A 19,515-nucleotide genomic window follows, 5' to 3' on the forward strand; every position below is an offset into this window, starting at 1 on the left:
AATTATGTCAAACAAAGGGACCCCTTTTAATAAAGAATCTTAATAAAAATGAGAGTCAGAGAGTTATGGCGTCAAACGCGTTGTCAGTTTTAACAAACTTGTGCCATTTTCAATTAAAAGGGTACTTATTGTCGCTTGTCAGTAAGGCGCTATTTCCATATAGCTTCAATTAGAAATCAATTTTACCGACAACCGACAATGTGGTACCTTTTGGTTGAAAACGCCACAGTTGGTAGTCGTATCCCTATCCGACATGTTGACATTTCTGTTTCTTAGAAAAAGATAAAATTTAACAGAGGTTTGCGATCCTTGTGGTAGGGAGGGACACGTCTAGTGCAGGGGTCGGTAAGCCGCGGCTCGCGAGCACGCGGCTCTTTAGAGGTACAATTTCGGCTCTTCAAGTGACCCAAAATTTAACACTTGAGACTTCTTACATCGTTGAAATCAACATTTGCGGCTCTTTTAGCTTCCTAAAATTGGTGATTTCTACTGTTGCTGGCTCCTTTGCTCAAAAGTTTGCCGACCCCTGGTCTAGTGAGCCAGCGAAGTATGTTAAAATTATATATTGTGAGTTATAGTATAATATGTGACGATGTCGATAAGATTGATTTCTAATTGAAGCTATATGGAAATAGCGCCTTACTGACAAGCGACAATAAGTACCCTTTACATACATAATGACCAGAAACTCCACAAATCACACAATCTCTCGTCTTCCCTCCCCTTCCGTCTCCCGTCCCCGTCTCGTCTCGGCGAAGTAGGTGAGGACAGGTGATAATGTTTTTATATGCAAGAATTGCAAGATACTAAAATGACCATTTAATTGGGCAATTGGGTAGGAACCCAATCATGCTTCTAAGCCATTTTGTTCTAAATAAATGACAGTTTAGTGAGATAAATTGGGGCAATCTAATAGTCATGCTTCTAAGCCATTTTGTTCTAAAATGACAGTTCAGTGAGATAAATTGGGGCAATCTAGTCGGCATGCTTCTAAGCCATTTTGTTCTAAAATGACAGTTCAGTGAGATAAATTGGGGCAATCTAGTCGGCATGCTTCTAAGCCATTTTGTTCTAAAATGACAGTTCAGTGAGATAAATTGGGGCAATCTAGTCGGCATGCTTCTAAGCCATTTTGTTCTAAAATGACAGTTCAGTGAGATAAATTGGGGCAATCTAGTCGGCATGCTTCTAAGCCATTTTGTTCTAAAATGACAGTTCAGTGAGATAAATTGGGGCAATCTAGTCGGCATGCTTCTAAGCCATTTTGTTCTAAAATGACAGTTCAGTGAGATAAATTGGGGCAATCTAGTCGGCATGCTTCTAAGCCATTTTGTTCTAAAATGACAGTTCAGTGAGATAAATTGGGGCAATCTAGTCGGCATGCTTCTAAGCCATTTTGTTCTAAAATGACAGTTTAGTGAGATAAATTGGGGCAATCTAGTCGTCATTCTGCTATGTGAGATATAAAAACAAGGTTTATAGAAATGTTACTTACAACTCCACACAGCAGCTCATACATAATGACCCCAAAACTCCAGAAATCGCACAATCTCTCGTCCCCTATTTCCGCACAGACGTTATACAACTCCGGAGCCACGAACAGGTCGATCCGACCCGACGATACGGACAGTGACCGTTGTGGGAGGGACACTTCTAGTGGGTAGCCCGCGAAGTAGGTGAAGACGAGATGATAATGTTTTTATTATGCAAGATATTAAAATGACACTTTATTTGGACAATTGGGTAAGAACCCAATCATGTTTAAGCCAATTTTGTTCTAAAATGACAGTTTAGTGAGATAAATTGGGGCAATCTAGTCGTCATTCTGCTATGTGAGATATAAAAACAAGGTTTATAGAAATGTTACTTACAACTCCACACAGCAGCTCATACATAATGACCCCAAAACTCCAGAAATCGCACAATCTCTCGTCCCCAATCTCCGCACAGACGTTATACAACTCCGGAGCCACGAACAGGTCGATCCGACCCGACGATACGGACAGTGACCGTTGTGGGAGGGACACTTCTAGTGGGTAGCCCGCGAAGTAGGTGAAGACGAGAGATGATAATGTTTTTATTATGCAAGATATTAAAATGACACTTTAATTGGACAATTGGGTAGTAACCCAATCATGTTTAAGCCAATTTTGTTCTAAAATGACAGTTTAGTGAGATAAATTGGGGCAATCTAGTCGTCATTCTGCTATGTGAGATATAAAAACAAGGTTTATAGAAATGTTACTTACAACTCCACACAGCAGCTCATACATAATGACCCCAAAACTCCAGAAATCGCACAATCTCTCATCCCCAATCTCCGCACAGACGTTATACAACTCCGGAGCCACGAACAGGTCGACCCGACCCGACGATACGGACAGTGACCGTCGTGGGAGGGACACGTCTAGCGGGTAGCCCGCGAAGTAGGTGAGGATGACATGTCCACCGTCCCCTAGGAGGATGTTTGACGGGTTCAGGTCTCTGGAATGTTAATTAATGTCCCTTAAAAAGTGTAAATGGGCATTTTCTAAAATAAATATTGAAAACCTGATTCTTACAGATCCTGGTGTTTTTGGGTTCTTTCAACTCAAAATCACTGGCATATTAAATCCTGATGATAAAAAAAATGTCCCAAAAATTGTACATTATACTACGCCACGCAAATGAAAAAAAAAAACACACAAAAACATGACGTAATGTAATGGACATTTTGGGACATCTTTTTTTAATGGCAGGATGGAGAATGCTGTCGATTCTGAGTAGAATGAGCCCAATAATGTCCAGATTTGAAAGAATCAGGTTTTTAATATTTCTTTTAGAAAACGCCCAAATGGCTTGTAAATAAGTTTCAGGATCTATCGATCGCGAACATCGAAAGCCGAATCGAAAAATCGAGCTGAGTTGATACAATAAAGAATTTAAAAAAATAAATTTATTAGCGATCCCTCTTAGGGATAAGTTCGCCTTTGTACTACTTTTATCTGATGTAACCTTGATTTCTTTCTTTTTCGTGCAATAAAGTGTTTAATTACTTACGATATGGGAAATTCAAAATTAATTTAGCATCGTATAGGTGATAGTTGTTTTGCAAAGAGAAAGTTTATATCAAGGTTAATCGCTTGGCACGTCAGGTGTCGGCAAACCGCTGCTCGCGAGCCGCATGCGGCTCTTTGGAGGTACAATTTCGGCTCTTCAAGTGACACAAAATTTTACACTTGAGACTTCTTAGACTCTTGAAATCAACTTTTTGTATCAACAGATTATGTATCTCTGTTGCCGATAGAACTTTTTTTTTTTTTAAATAGCCTATATAAGTGTCCCACTGCTGGGCAAAGGCCTCTCCCCTTGATTTTGCCGATATAACAAATACTAAAAAGTACGGAACCCTCGGGGGGCAAGTCTGACTCGCACTTGTCCGGTTTTTCCTTCTATGATGTATGATTTAGCTAGAAAATTAGAAAATCTAAAAAACCTGCAAATAACTCCAGCGTTGTGTAGACTTTCCAATGCAGTGAGAATCTGCGCCCCCCAGCCCCGCACGGCGGAGGGGGGGAGCGGGGGCGGGGCGCGGGCGAGGGGGCGGGGGGGTAACTGGAATTATTCCTATGTTAGTTTTCTTTTCTCATGCTCTGAAAGAGGGTCATTGTTGTTCTAAACGGTGTGCAGAAAATGATACGTGTCTGCACTAGAGAATTTTACGTACGAAGTAAGTTTTTTTTTTCGATAAGTAATTGAAATTTGAGTTTAAATGGATTTGTTATATAATTTTCATAATACTATTACTTATTCTGTGATTTCCATTTTGATATTTGACTCTTAATTCCATAAATAACGATACTTTTGCCTGAATTGTTAATTAAAAGTACCCTCAAGAAATACTATAAAAATGTATACATGAAAAGTAGAATGTTTAACTCGGGTGAAAGGCATAATTTCAACCTCGGACTACAATTGGCGCTCTCACTGCGTTCGAGCGTCAAACTAACTCGGCAGAAATGACTGCTTTTCATCCCTTGGTTAACAATCTACTATTTCAAAACGGGAAAGCCAAAAACAAGAATTATTACTTAAAAATTTAATCAGATCAAATAATCCGCTCTATTTTATATGCGTATTTACCCAATAAAAAACATCAACTTTAAAACATTAATAAGTGATAAGCAGATTTTTACGATGCCTGATTTTGAGAGATAGCATCTTGAACATATACGCAATCCAGTAGAAACGACATAAAGGGGCCCACTGACTACGTCCGCCGGACGACAGTCCTGTCAGTTGTTCGTCGGAACTATCAAATTCTTGTTCCAACTGACAGGCCGATATCGTCCGGCGGACTGATAATCAGTGGCCCCTTTTAGATTTGCTTAAGGATACCCGCATCATAATTATCACGTTATCTTGTGGCAGGGGTGTTGGAGGTTCGTTAACATCACCAAATATCACCAAGGGAGAGGGGGAGGGCAAAAATAGACCAAATATGATCACATGATTTCTGGACGACCTCCTATCCCTGTCATTTGTATACAATATCAGTTATCAACTCAATCTTACTCACTCTAAAATCGGAAGGCGACTCCTGTCCCCCATTCTCCTCCTCAACCTCCGCCTCCTCACGCAACGCTCTATCCACATTCTTCAGCAGCGTCTGGGAATTCCTCACCAGCTCCTCAAATTCATCACCCTCCTTCTCCTCTTTCTTCGGTTCACTGAACACATTCTCTAGATTCACTTTCGCCGGCGTAGTTGGTACAGATTTGACATAGTTTTTTATATAGTCTAGTAATTTCTCGCCCGGAGCGTATGTTAGTATGAGAAATATGAGTGAATTGGTTTCGATGAAGGCGTGGAGTGGGACCATGTATGGGATGCTGGTGGGTAAGACCGGTTGGCGGGTCTCGTTGGTTCGCTGGAGGAAATATTCGTCGAATTCCGTTAGGTTGTTGGGGATTTTTTGGATCACCTGAAAAAAAAAAAATAAGGGTGGCAATAGTTATTTGTTATACAAGGGTGCAAAGTTGTATTTTACCCGCGAGTGTAGAATTGAAACACGAGCAAGCGAAAGGATTCTATAGGTGAAATAAAATAGAATCCTGAGCGTAGCGAGTGGTTCAACACACGAGAAGTAAAATACATTTGCGCCCGTGTGTAACACAAAACTTTTCACCTCACTATAGCGAGGAAAGTGCGACATCCACAGGCGTTAGATCATCTTCATCACTGGAATCACTCATTACTTTACGATATTATAACAGAAAACTCTGGAAGTTATGTATTTTTACGCGAGTCGGTGAGAAAAGGTTTTAAGTAAAAAAAAATTGTTGACAATGTTGACATTTCTGATGTACGAAATGTCAACGATGCGTTTTGAAATTGCATCGACTCAACTTGTGCGTTCAGAATTATATTTAACATCATTATAAAAAAACAAACGTTTCTTATGGAATTTTAAGGTTTATGACTTAAAATCATTAAATAAAGCTAAATTTGGTATTTTTTATTAGATTCTCAAACCATTTTTTTAATGATAATTAATATCGAACGAACCATTATCATGAGCGTTTTACGTTTTGTTATTTGTCAAGCTACTTAAACACGCTCCATCCAAGGTCAAATTACTTTCCCCACTAGTGGATAAAACGCGTTTTTCCCAATCCCAATAAGTGCAAGTTGCCAGGGAGGGAGGTTTGGATTATACTGAGCAACTTTTACTATGGGACCAACCACGAAAACGCGAAAAAAATTTGGCTATTTCATACATTTCGGCTGGTCCATTTTCTGTGGGAGGGTAAATTTATCATTCGCGATTTCGTGGTTGGTCCCATAGTAAAAGTTGCTCAGTATATATAATCCGAAAACCTCCCTGGCAACGGAAATGCACTTATTTTTTAGCCACCGTGTATATGGAATATGGACAAATTATTTTTTAATTTGTATTTATTATTTTTATATGATTTTGACCGGTGTTCTTTCTCTGATATGTGTTAAAATTGTTAAATAATTGTAAGCATGCACTTACTTTTTAGCCACCGTATATATATAATTTTTTAGGTATTTTTATACATTTGAATTTTTAGTTTCAATCGTGTGTCGATAGATGGCAGTAAATCTACTGTGACTACAAAATTTACTATGAAAGTAACCTTCTATCCTATATGTGTCGTTTTCAAGCAAAATGTACCACATTGTCGCTTGCCATAAGGACGCTCTGGCAGGTTTTTCGTATTAAGATTTAAGATACAAGCAATTTTCGTCCTCATGGTAACCGACAATGTGGTACCTTTTGATTGAAAACGTCACATATTTTCTATTATAACATACCTTCATAGCATAGCAGGCCTGTTCGGCCTTGTGTAGGACCAGCATCATGGTATCAGCTACCACAGCCAGGACCCGGTACAAAGCTAAATCTTCGTATGGTCTCCGGAGCATTGATAGTGGTACCGGGCAGTTCATAGGTGTGGGTGCAGGTTCTGGTATCAGCTGAAAAGAAAAAGCATAAGTAGGTAACTTTTTTTAATAATGATAGTGATAATAGCAAAACGCTCAAAAATTCTGATTTTTAAGGTTCCGTACCCAAAGGGTAAAACGGGACCGTAAACCGTGATAGACAGTTAAAATTTTCACAGATGATGTATTTCTGTTGCCGCTATAACAACAAATACTAAAAACAGAATAAAATAAATATAAATAAATATTTAAGTTTCATGATAATTTTTTTTAATACCACGTCGCTGGCAATCAAGCACACGGCCCGCCTGATGGTAAGCAGTCACCATAGCTTATGGACGCCTGCAACACCGGAGATATTACATGCGCGTTGCCGACCCTTTAAAAACCTGTACACTCCTTTTTTGAAGAACCCCATACTGTAGCCCCTCGGGAAAACCTCGGCAGGGAGCTCATTCCACAGCCGGAGCGTACGCGGGAGGAAATTCCTCTTAAACCGCACAGTACGCGACTATTTAGGTGCTAGGGTGTGAGGATGAACGAACTGCCGATGGCGAGCGGTGCGGTGATAAAAAGCGGCCGTTGGCATCATGTCAAACAGTTCTTCAGAGCACAGCCCATTGTACAAGCGGTATAAGAGGCCGTAGTCGATTTTGGAGCAAAAATTTAAAATTGATAGATTTAGTTGCTGAAATTATACACGTTTTGTTACGTAATATCAAAATAACAAGTATTGGTTTCTATTAGCACGTCTTCTCATCTTGCCTTTTAATAATGGGGTCGCGAGCGTGCGTCACCGGTAATATATGAAAAGAAGGGGCAATTTTTAAAAATTCATCAAAAATTTATGGTGGTAAATTATACAAATTCATGTATATGAATAGTTTCAGCAAATGCTGCAGATTGTTTAAGTATCAAAATTACGTTGAAATTAAGTCGATTTTCAGAGAAATTGTCACTTGTTTTGAAGTAATATCTGGAGAAAATTGATTTCGTCTAACTTTCATTTACACTACTTCAAAGTCATAATAATAAAAATGTAGTCTGATAAACGTCAAGTACAGGATATGTGTAATACAAAATTACCATGTTTAGCCGTCCACACTTTACGAAATTTACAAATAAGAGCGACAAAATCAGTGTTTTACGCGCGTTTACCTAAACGTCCATCAGAAAAGCAAACATTACTAATTTTGTGTCTGTTTTCAAAAAAATTGATTTGATAAAAGGTAAGATAAGAAGACGTGCTAATAAAAACCAGTACTTGTTATTTCAATTAGGTAACAAAAGGTGTACAATTTCACCGACGAAATCTATCAATTTTACATTTTTGCGACTAAAATCGACACCGGCCTCAGGCGAAGTCTCTCCTTAGACTTAAAGGTTCAATACCGCTTGTGAGTTTAGGATCATGTTGTTTATAGGTGGGTGGATAACTTACACTTTCATTAACTTCGCATAGATGGTTCTTGTAGATCTCCTCGGCATAGGAGAGGTATTTATTTGTCTTCTCCTTGATGAGGGCTCGCCTCTGCGGGTCCGAGTCGGCTGCAAACATACAATAACAATACTCATTTCAATTAACATATGTGCCATTTTCAACCAAAAGGGTACTTTTTTTTTATACTACGTCGGTGGCAAACAAGCATACGGCCCGCCTGATGTTAAGCAGTCTCCGTAGGCTATGTACGCCTGCAACTCCAGAGGAGTTACATGCGCGTTGCCGACCCTAACACTCCTCTCCCTCGAGCTCTGGCAACCTTACTCACCGGCAGGAACACAACACTATGAGTAGGGTCTAGTGTTATTTGGCTGCGGTTTTCTGTAAGGTGGAGGTACCTCCCCAGTTGGGCTCTGCTCTAGATCTGGAATGACATCCGCTGTCCTGTGCTCTACCACACAAAGCGAGATGTCATTCACAGTGCCCATACCTCTCTTTTGGACGTAGTTTAAGGACATACCCGGCTCCGGGACTTATTGTCGCTTGTCAGTAAGGCGCTATTTCCATATAGCTTCAATTAGAAATCAACCATATCGACAAGCGACAATGTGGTACCTTTTGGTTGAAAACGTCACATATTACCTTTCCTTTGCAATGCGCAGTCGGATAAGATAAAGAAATAAAATATATAAATGTGACGTTTTCAACCAAAAGGTACCACCTTGTCGCCTGTCGATAAGGTTGATTTAAAATTGAAGCTATATGGAAATAGCGCCTTATTGACAACCGACAATAAGTACCCTTTTGGTTGAAAATGGCACAAATATGAATGACAGACGAGAGGACATACTTTGAAGCTTACACGGACGCAGAGTAGTAGCAAGTGTATCAACCCAAACCGACACATCCTGTGTAACCGCGTAGTGAAAGTGTGGAACAGTTTGCCAGAATCCGTAATCAGTGCACCTTCAGTGAACTATTTTTTAATTTTTTTTTATTCAATAACCAAACAGTTATTTACAATGTGCAGGTTGGTGTCTCTTTTTAAGTATCAAGATACTTGTATCAAAGATAGATATAACTCCGTAATAGATGGATACAGTCTAAGGAAAAAACGTGCCTCGAAAATCAAGAAAATTTGATTCTCGTTCAGGGGGCGCTACTAGTTTTGGCCTACAGTCGTATAGATGGCGTTGACGGTTTCGTTTGTTATTTAACAATTTTAACGCATATCAGTGAAAGAACATGGGTCATAATCATAAAAATAATTAATAAAAAAAAAAATTATTTATCTATATTTAAATACATTCTATCGTATTTTTATAAATCAACATTTTTAGTTTTAAAGTGTGTCGACAGATGGCAGTGAATTTACTGGGGTTACAAAATTTACTATGACAGTACCGCTCTAGTATAAGTTACTCTATGATATAATAAATCAAAGAACCAGGATCTTAAACTGCACCCACATCTTACAAATCGGTCTGTCACATTGATGAAGTGTTCTTTGTGCTGATGTCACAAAGAACGGCAATCAGTCTGGAAAATAATCTCTCTTTATCATGCATATCACTAATTGCTCCGAGCGTCACGTGCGTGAAAGAACCAGGTGAAAATTAAAAAAACCGGCCAAGTGCGAGTCGGACTCGCGCACCGAGGGTTCCGTACTTTTTAGTTTTTGTTGTTGTAGCGGCAACAGAAATACATCATCTGTGAAAATTTCAACTGTCTAGCTATCACGGTTCGTGAGATACAGCCTGGTGACAGACAGACGGCAGACGGACAGCGGAGTCTTAGTAATAGCATAGAGTAACTTATACTAGAGCGGTACTGTCATAGTAAATTTTGTAACCCCAGTAAATTCACTGCCATCTATCGACATACTTTAAAACTAAAAATGAAGATTTATAAAAATACGTTAAAATGTATTTAAATATGGATAAATGTTTTTTTTATTTGCATTAATTATTTTTATAATTTTGACCCATGTTCTTTCACTGATATGCGTTAAAATTGTTAAGTAACAAACGAAACCGTCAACGCCATCTATACGACTGTAGGCCAAAACTAGTAGCGCCCTCTGAACGAGAATCAAATTTTCTTGATTTTCGAGGCACGTTTTTTCCTTAGACTGTATCCATCTATTACGGAGTTATATCTATCTTTGGTAATAGGGTCCCGTTTTTACCATTTAGGTAAGGAACCCTAAAAAATCGACAGAAAGTGCACATGGTACAGTACAAGTAAAACGACGGGTGTTTGTTTGTCCTTTTATAATAACCATTTTTGCTAGATAGAGAAACAAACAGTGCAGATCTTATATAATACATTCTTATCTTACATAATTTTTATTAATGCGGCCCTTTTTTGAGTAGGTACCGTAAAATGGGGCGAGTAGGGACAAAACTGACATTCAAACCTCGATTACATTTTATTTTTACATATGCAAACTGAATTAAATCATTTTACGGTTTAGACTCACTTGTTTTAGTTACTCGCGCGACATGTTTCGGAGAGCCTACACAATACAACAACAGTTTAAATTCGATGATTGCAAACTGAATGGTGTATAATGTAGATAATAAGTGTTCCGGACGTTTGTATTTTAGTTTTTATTTTATTTTGGGTAGTTCCATTTCATAACTTTGACGATAAACAGGAAATCCCACCTCACCCCGTAGTCCCTCGTAATTGGGGTGAGATGGGATTTCATACAAAGGTGATTTTGGAAGATTGTTGGATCGATTTTTTTGTATTATGAGTATTATTATAGCTCCATTTTAAATTGGAATACAATATTTTGTAGCAGTTGCCTTAAAATCCCATCTCACCCTTCTTACATCCTTTCTCTCCCCATTCACAACCCAACTCTCCCCGCGAACCCTACTCACCCCATTTTACGATACTGTATGTTCAAGTCGAGTGAAACATTTCTACAGTTACAAAATAATTTGTATTGTTGTTGGTGTTATAAATAACTTAGTAAGAATGAGAAGTATTGTTTTTAGGGTTCCGTACCCAAAGGGTAAAAAACGGGACCCTATTACTAAGGCTCTGCTGTCTGTCTGTCTGTCCGTCGGTCACCAGGCTTTATCTCACGAACCGTGACAGCTAGACAGTTGTCACAGTTGAAATTTTCACAGATGATGTATTTCTGTTGCTGCTATAACAATAAATACTAAAATCAGAATAAAGTAATATTTTGGTGGGGCTCCCATACAACAAACGTGATTTTTTGTGGCTTTTTTTTTGCGTAATGGTACGGAACCCTTCGTGCGCGAGCCCGACTCGCACTTGGCCGGTTTTTTTTAAATACATAGTAAAATATAGGTAATTTACGAACAGGTAATCTTTGCACCATTTTATTACGCTCTTACTTATTTCAAACTCGATGTTTTCACAATTGTACTTCTGCACATATTCACACAAGAACAGGAAATTCATTTTAATAACTTGTCACTAAATAATAATCACTAAATCACTTATGATATTCCACTATTGAGTGACATGGATATAATAAGCACAAGCGCTTATCCGCGAGTTTGTATGTATACTAAGGAATCTAAGGATTACTCTTATCAGTACTGATAAAAAAGTTGATTCATTGTTAATTTTAAATAAACAGTTGGAAAGAGTAAATAATTCATTCAAAATACGACGACCGGTCTGGCCTAGTGGGTAGTGACCCTGCCTGTGAAGCCGACGGTCCTGGGTTCAAATCCCAGTAAGGACATGAAATAAAACTATGAAAACGGATTATATCGCGTATATTGAATTTATAATACATCCCGACGTTTCTAACTCTTTACAGCGTTCGTGGTCAACGGGTGACTGAGGAAAAAATTACAAAGTGCAAAAATACCCACATACTAAAATAATGAACAATCATAGACTACAAACTTTAAGGCTGGTTGTACATGCAAAATCGGTTCATAAGGCTAGTTATACACTATAATTATTTTTTAAGCAAAGATATATATATATACGCGATAAAAAAAAAATGAATGTATGGATGTATTATAAATTCAATATACGCGATATAATCCGTTTTCATAGTTTTATATCATGAGTAACTATCGCGGTAACCGAAGACAATATTATCCCAGTAAGGACATTTATTTGTGGTATTTTCTATAAAAAGGGACCTTATTGTCGATGGCGCTTACGCCATTATAAACGATGCTGCGATATAAATACAATACCGCGCGACGCTGTGCGGCGTAAGCGCCATCGACAATAAGGTCCCTTTTCATAGAAAATGCCCCATTTGTGCGTTGAGCACAGATATTTGTTCCTGAGTCTTGGGTGTTTTCTATGTATTTAAGTATTTGTATATTGTATATCGTTGTATAATGAATGATTATTGATATGATAATTTGATGGTTGCACCAAAGAGAATTGATTGTAATTAACGTACAACGTTTTACAGTACACATGGCCCTTTAAATTTTCGACATAGTTACGTAATGTGCTAATTATCGCACTAGTGCGGCAAAGTAGCACCATATGTAAATAGTAAAAGTAATATAAGAACTACTCACTCTGAACCTGGGAGTTAATTACAGCCCTTGGTCGAAATTTTGGATTTACGGACCGCATCGCCTACGCGTAATAACCTTTTACGAGCAAGTGTGATGGAAATACATTACAGCCCTATGTGAAAATTTAGGATTTACGGACCGCATCGCCTACGCGTAATAAACTTTTACGAGAAGTGTGATGGAAAATACATTACAGCCCTATGTGGAAATTTAGGATTTACGGACCGCATCGCCTATGTGTAATAAACTTCAAGTGTAATGAAAAAATACATTACAAAATTAAAGATTTACGGACCGCATCGCCTACGCGTAATAAACTTTTACGAGCAAGTGTGATGAAAAAGTAAAACAAGTAATACTCACTCTGAACCCCAACCAGCATCTTCTCAATCCCCGACTTGTAGAAATCAAACGCCCTCTGATACTCCCTCATGTCCTCACACCGCGCCGCCATGTTCAACAAATACCCCGCCTCGAACACGTAACTATCCTCCGTCCTTGTCTTACTGTCCACGTTAGACAAGGACGTCTTACTGTACAACGACATTCGACTGTTACTTCGACTCGAAAGCGTGGAATTTAATGATGAAGTTTCCGATTGTTTCGGTACGTAGTTCTCCGTACGCGAGCTAGATGGCGCGTCGAAATTAATCAAATCTGGTAGCTTATTTTTGACGGCGCTTTTGTTTCGTACGGTGAGCTTAGAGAGTTGGTCGTATAAGTCGTCGTTGAGGCTTTCTAGGGAGTTGAGGGATTCGTTGGAGGAGTGGGGTTTGATTTCGACGAGGGCCGCCTCGTAGATGGGGATTTGAGGGATCGATGCGAAATCTGTTTCGTCACGGGTTTCTGGTTGCTCTGAAAACAAAGTAGGTACAGTCAAAAGCAGTTGCTAAGCGGGCGAGGAAATGATCTTGATGCGACTTTTTTGTTAAGAGAATAAGAGCGTGTCAAGGTAATATTTAGAGATGCACCGGATATTCGGTTACTATCCGGTATCCGGCCGGAGACCTCGTCCGGTTTTTATTAAAGTTTATATCTCCGGATCAATAGTAGGTAACATTATGTCTCCCGGAACATGATGGACCCACCCACAGATTTAATATAAACGCAAATATCACGATTTGTATTGAGGCCAAGTGTGCCGACTATTTCATACAAAATTTACGCATAATATAATTTTAAAATTACTTATTCGTGATAGGAATTATGTTCTCGCCTTTGGGTGCTCGCAATTTTTGGGCTGGTGCAGTTAATTATCACGCAACGAAGCATTTTTTAAGTTTTCACGGACGTCCGGCTGCGGCCACTGACGCGCTGGGACTGTAAAGAGCGACGGTCAACCTCGACGCTCGGTCGGGGTTCGGACAAGCGAAGTAGATGCATTTGCGTCTATGGTATATTTATTTCTGTGGAGCCACCTGTGCTGTGCGGACTCTGTTCCCGCTCGAGCGGGTGCGGCGGCGCGGGCGCGAGGCGCAGCGCGGCGCGGATGGACGCGATGGCGCCGTGCGGAGGGGACGAGGACGAGGACGAGGACGGCTCCGGGTAGCCGCTCTACAACAACGGTTACATGATGGACCCACCTGTGCTGTGCGGACTCTGTTCCCGCTCGAGCGGGTGCGGCGGCGCGGGCGCGAGGCGCAGCGCGGCGCGGATGGACGCGATGGCGCCGTGCGGAGGGGACGAGGACGAGGACGAGGACGGCTCCGGGTAGCCGCTCTACAACAACGGTTACATGATGGACCCACCTGTGCTGTGCGGACTCTGTTCCCGCTCGAGCGGGTGCGGCGGCGCGGGCGCGAGGCGCAGCGCGGCGCGGATGGACGCGATGGCGCCGTGCGGAGGGGACGAGGACGAGGACGAGGACGGCTCCGGGTAGCCGCTCTACAACAACGGTTACATGATGGACCCACCTGTGCTGTGCGGACTCTGTTCCCGCTCGAGCGGGTGCGGCGGCGCGGGCGCGAGGCGCAGCGCGGCGCGGATGGACGCGATGGCGCCGTGCGGAGGGGACGAGGACGAGGACGAGGACGGCTCCGGGTAGCCGCTCTACAACAACGGTTACATGATGGACCCACCTGTGCTGTGCGGACTCTGTTCCCGCTCGAGCGGGTGCGGCGGCGCGGGCGCGAGGCGCAGCGCGGCGCGGATGGACGCGATGGCGCCGTGCGGAGGGGACGAGGACGAGGACGAGGACGGCTCCGGGTAGCCGCTCTACAACAACGGTTACATGATGGACCCACCTGTGCTGTGCGGACTCTGTTCCCGCTCGAGCGGGTGCGGCGGCGCGGGCGCGAGGCGCAGCGCGGCGCGGATGGACGCGATGGCGCCGTGCGGAGGGGACGAGGACGAGGACGAGGACGGCTCCGGGTAGCCGCTCTACAACAACGGTTACATGATGGACCCACCTGTGCTGTGCGGACTCTGTTCCCGCTCGAGCGGGTGCGGCGGCGCGGGCGCGAGGCGCAGCGCGGCGCGGATGGACGCGATGGCGCCGTGCGGAGGGGACGAGGACGAGGACGAGGACGGCTCCGGGTAGCCGCTCTACAACAACGGTTACATGATGGACCCACCTGTGCTGTGCGGACTCTGTTCCCGCTCGAGCGGGTGCGGCGGCGCGGGCGCGAGGCGCAGCGCGGCGCGGATGGACGCGATGGCGCCGTGCGGAGGGGACGAGGACGAGGACGAGGACGGCTCCGGGTAGCCGCTCTACAACAACGGTTACATGATGGACCCACCTGTGCTGTGCGGACTCTGTTCCCGCTCGAGCGGGTGCGGCGGCGCGGGCGCGAGGCGCAGCGCGGCGCGGATGGACGCGATGGCGCCGTGCGGAGGGGACGAGGACGAGGACGAGGACGGCTCCGGGTAGCCGCTCTACAACAACGGTTACATGATGGACCCACCTGTGCTGTGCGGACTCTGTTCCCGCTCGAGCGGGTGCGGCGGCGCGGGCGCGAGGCGCAGCGCGGCGCGGATGGACGCGATGGCGCCGTGCGGAGGGGACGAGGACGAGGACGAGGACGGCTCCGGGTAGCCGCTCTACAACAACGGTTACATGATGGACCCACCTGTGCTGTGCGGACTCTGTTCCCGCTCGAGCGGGTGCGGCGGCGCGGGCGCGAGGCGCAGCGCGGCGCGGATGGACGCGATGGCGCCGTGCGGAGGGGACGAGGACGAGGACGAGGACGGCTCCGGGTAGCCGCTCTACAACAACGGTTACATGATGGACCCACCTGTGCTGTGCGGACTCTGTTCCCGCTCGAGCGGGTGCGGCGGCGCGGGCGCGAGGCGCAGCGCGGCGCGGATGGACGCGATGGCGCCGTGCGGAGGGGACGAGGACGAGGACGAGGACGGCTCCGGGTAGCCGCTCTACAACAACGGTTACATGATGGACCCACCTGTGCTGTGCGGACTCTGTTCCCGCTCGAGCGGGTGCGGCGGCGCGGGCGCGAGGCGCAGCGCGGCGCGGATGGACGCGATGGCGCCGTGCGGAGGGGACGAGGACGAGGACGAGGACGGCTCCGGGTAGCCGCTCTACAACAACGGTTACATGATGGACCCACCTGTGCTGTGCGGACTCTGTTCCCGCTCGAGCGGGTGCGGCGGCGCGGGCGCGAGGCGCAGCGCGGCGCGGATGGACGCGATGGCGCCGTGCGGAGGGGACGAGGACGAGGACGAGGACGGCTCCGGGTAGCCGCTCTACAACAACGGTTACATGATGGACCCACCTGTGCTGTGCGGACTCTGTTCCCGCTCGAGCGGGTGCGGCGGCGCGGGCGCGAGGCGCAGCGCGGCGCGGATGGACGCGATGGCGCCGTGCGGAGGGGACGAGGACGAGGACGAGGACGGCTCCGGGTAGCCGCTCTACAACAACGGTTACATGATGGACCCACCTGTGCTGTGCGGACTCTGTTCCCGCTCGAGCGGGTGCGGCGGCGCGGGCGCGAGGCGCAGCGCGGCGCGGATGGACGCGATGGCGCCGTGCGGAGGGGACGAGGACGAGGACGAGGACGGCTCCGGGTAGCCGCTCTACAACAACGGTTACATGATGGACCCACCTGTGCTGTGCGGACTCTGTTCCCGCTCGAGCGGGTGCGGCGGCGCGGGCGCGAGGCGCAGCGCGGCGCGGATGGACGCGATGGCGCCGTGCGGAGGGGACGAGGACGAGGACGAGGACGGCTCCGGGTAGCCGCTCTACAACAACGGTTACATGATGGACCCACCTGTGCTGTGCGGACTCTGTTCCCGCTCGAGCGGGTGCGGCGGCGCGGGCGCGAGGCGCAGCGCGGCGCGGATGGACGCGATGGCGCCGTGCGGAGGGGACGAGGACGAGGACGAGGACGGCTCCGGGTAGCCGCTCTACAACAACGGTTACATGATGGACCCACCTGTGCTGTGCGGACTCTGTTCCCGCTCGAGCGGGTGCGGCGGCGCGGATGGACGCGATGGCGCCGTGCGGAGGGGACGAGGACGAGGACGAGGACGGCTCCGGGTAGCCGCTCTACAACAACGGTTACATGATGGACCCACCTGTGCTGTGCGGACTCTGTTCCCGCTCGAGCGGGTGCGGCGGCGCGGGCGCGAGGCGCAGCGCGGCGCGGATGGACGCGATGGCGCCGTGCGGAGGGGACGAGGACGAGGACGAGGACGGCTCCGGGTAGCCGCTCTACAACAACGGTTACATGATGGACCCACCTGTGCTGTGCGGACTCTGTTCCCGCTCGAGCGGGTGCGGCGGCGCGGATGGACGCGATGGCGCCGTGCGGAGGGGACGAGGACGAGGACGAGGACGGCTCCGGGTAGCCGCTCTACAACAACGGTTACATGATGGACCCACCTGTGCTGTGCGGACTCTGTTCCCGCTCGAGCGGGTGCGGCGGCGCGGGCGCGAGGCGCAGCGCGGCGCGGATGGACGCGATGGCGCCGTGCGGAGGGGACGAGGACGAGGACGAGGACGGCTCCGGGTAGCCGCTCTACAACAACGGTTACATGATGGACCCACCTGTGCTGTGCGGACTCTGTTCCCGCTCGAGCGGGTGCGGCGGCGCGGGCGCGAGGCGCAGCGCGGCGCGGATGGACGCGATGGCGCCGTGCGGAGGGGACGAGGACGAGGACGGCTCCGGGTAGCCGCTCTACAACAACGGTTACATGATGGACCCACCTGTGCTGTGCGGACTCTGTTCCCGCTCGAGCGGGTGCGGCGGCGCGGATGGACGCGATGGCGCCGTGCGGAGGGGACGAGGACGAGGACGAGGACGGCTCCGGGTAGCCGCTCTACAACAACGGTTACATGATGGACCCACCTGTGCTGTGCGGACTCTGTTCCCGCTCGAGCGGGTGCGGCGGCGCGGGCGCGAGGCGCAGCGCGGCGCGGATGGACGCGATGGCGCCGTGCGGAGGGGACGAGGACGAGGACGAGGACGGCTCCGGGTAGCCGCTCTACAACAACGGTTACATGATGGACCCACCTGTGCTGTGCGGACTCTGTTCCCGCTCGAGCGGGTGCGGCGGCGCGGGCGCGAGGCGCAGCGCGGCGCGGATGGACGCGATGGCGCCGTGCGGAGGGGACGAGGACGAGGACGAGGACGGCTCCGGGTAGCCGCTCTACAACAACGGTTACATGATGGACCCACCTGTGCTGTGCGGACTCTGTTCCCGCTCGAGCGGGTGCGGCGGCGCGGGCGCGAGGCGCAGCGCGGCGCGGATGGACGCGATGGCGCCGTGCGGAGGGGACGAGGACGAGGACGAGGACGGCTCCGGGTAGCCGCTCTACAACAACGGTTACATGATGGACCCACCTGTGCTGTGCGGACTCTGTTCCCGCTCGAGCGGGTGCGGCGGCGCGGGCGCGAGGCGCAGCGCGGCGCGGATGGACGCGATGGCGCCGTGCGGAGGGGACGAGGACGAGGACGAGGACGGCTCCGGGTAGCCGCTCTACAACAACGGTTACATGATGGACCCACCTGTGCTGTGCGGACTCTGTTCCCGCTCGAGCGGGTGCGGCGGCGCGGGCGCGAGGCGCAGCGCGGCGCGGATGGACGCGATGGCGCCGTGCGGAGGGGACGAGGACGAGGACGAGGACGGCTCCGGGTAGCCGCTCTACAACAACGGTTACATGATGGACCCACCTGTGCTGTGCGGACTCTGTTCCCGCTCGAGCGGGTGCGGCGGCGCGGGCGCGAGGCGCAGCGCGGCGCGGATGGACGCGATGGCGCCGTGCGGAGGGGACGAGGACGAGGACGAGGACGGCTCCGGGTAGCCGCTCTACAACAACGGTTACATGATGGACCCACCTGTGCTGTGCGGACTCTGTTCCCGCTCGAGCGGGTGCGGCGGCGCGGGCGCGAGGCGCAGCGCGGCGCGGATGGACGCGATGGCGCCGTGCGGAGGGGACGAGGACGAGGACGAGGACGGCTCCGGGTAGCCGCTCTACAACAACGGTTACATGATGGACCCACCTGTGCTGTGCGGACTCTGTTCCCGCTCGAGCGGGTGCGGCGGCGCGGGCGCGAGGCGCAGCGCGGCGCGGATGGACGCGATGGCGCCGTGCGGAGGGGACGAGGACGAGGACGAGGACGGCTCCGGGTAGCCGCTCTACAACAACGGTTACATGATGGACCCACCTGTGCTGTGCGGACTCTGTTCCCGCTCGAGCGGGTGCGGCGGCGCGGGCGCGAGGCGCAGCGCGGCGCGGATGGACGCGATGGCGCCGTGCGGAGGGGACGAGGACGAGGACGAGGACGGCTCCGGGTAGCCGCTCTACAACAACGGTTACATGATGGACCCACCTGTGCTGTGCGGACTCTGTTCCCGCTCGAGCGGGTGCGGCGGCGCGGGCGCGAGGCGCAGCGCGGCGCGGATGGACGCGATGGCGCCGTGCGGAGGGGACGAGGACGAGGACGAGGACGGCTCCGGGTAGCCGCTCTACAACAACGGTTACATGATGGACCCACCTGTGCTGTGCGGACTCTGTTCCCGCTCGAGCGGGTGCGGCGGCGCGGGCGCGAGGCGCAGCGCGGCGCGGATGGACGCGATGGCGCCGTGCGGAGGGGACGAGGACGAGGACGAGGACGGCTCCGGGTA

Source organism: Cydia strobilella, chromosome 2, assembly GCF_947568885.1.
Source record: "Cydia strobilella chromosome 2, ilCydStro3.1, whole genome shotgun sequence".
Lineage (NCBI taxonomy): Eukaryota > Metazoa > Arthropoda > Insecta > Lepidoptera > Tortricidae > Cydia > Cydia strobilella.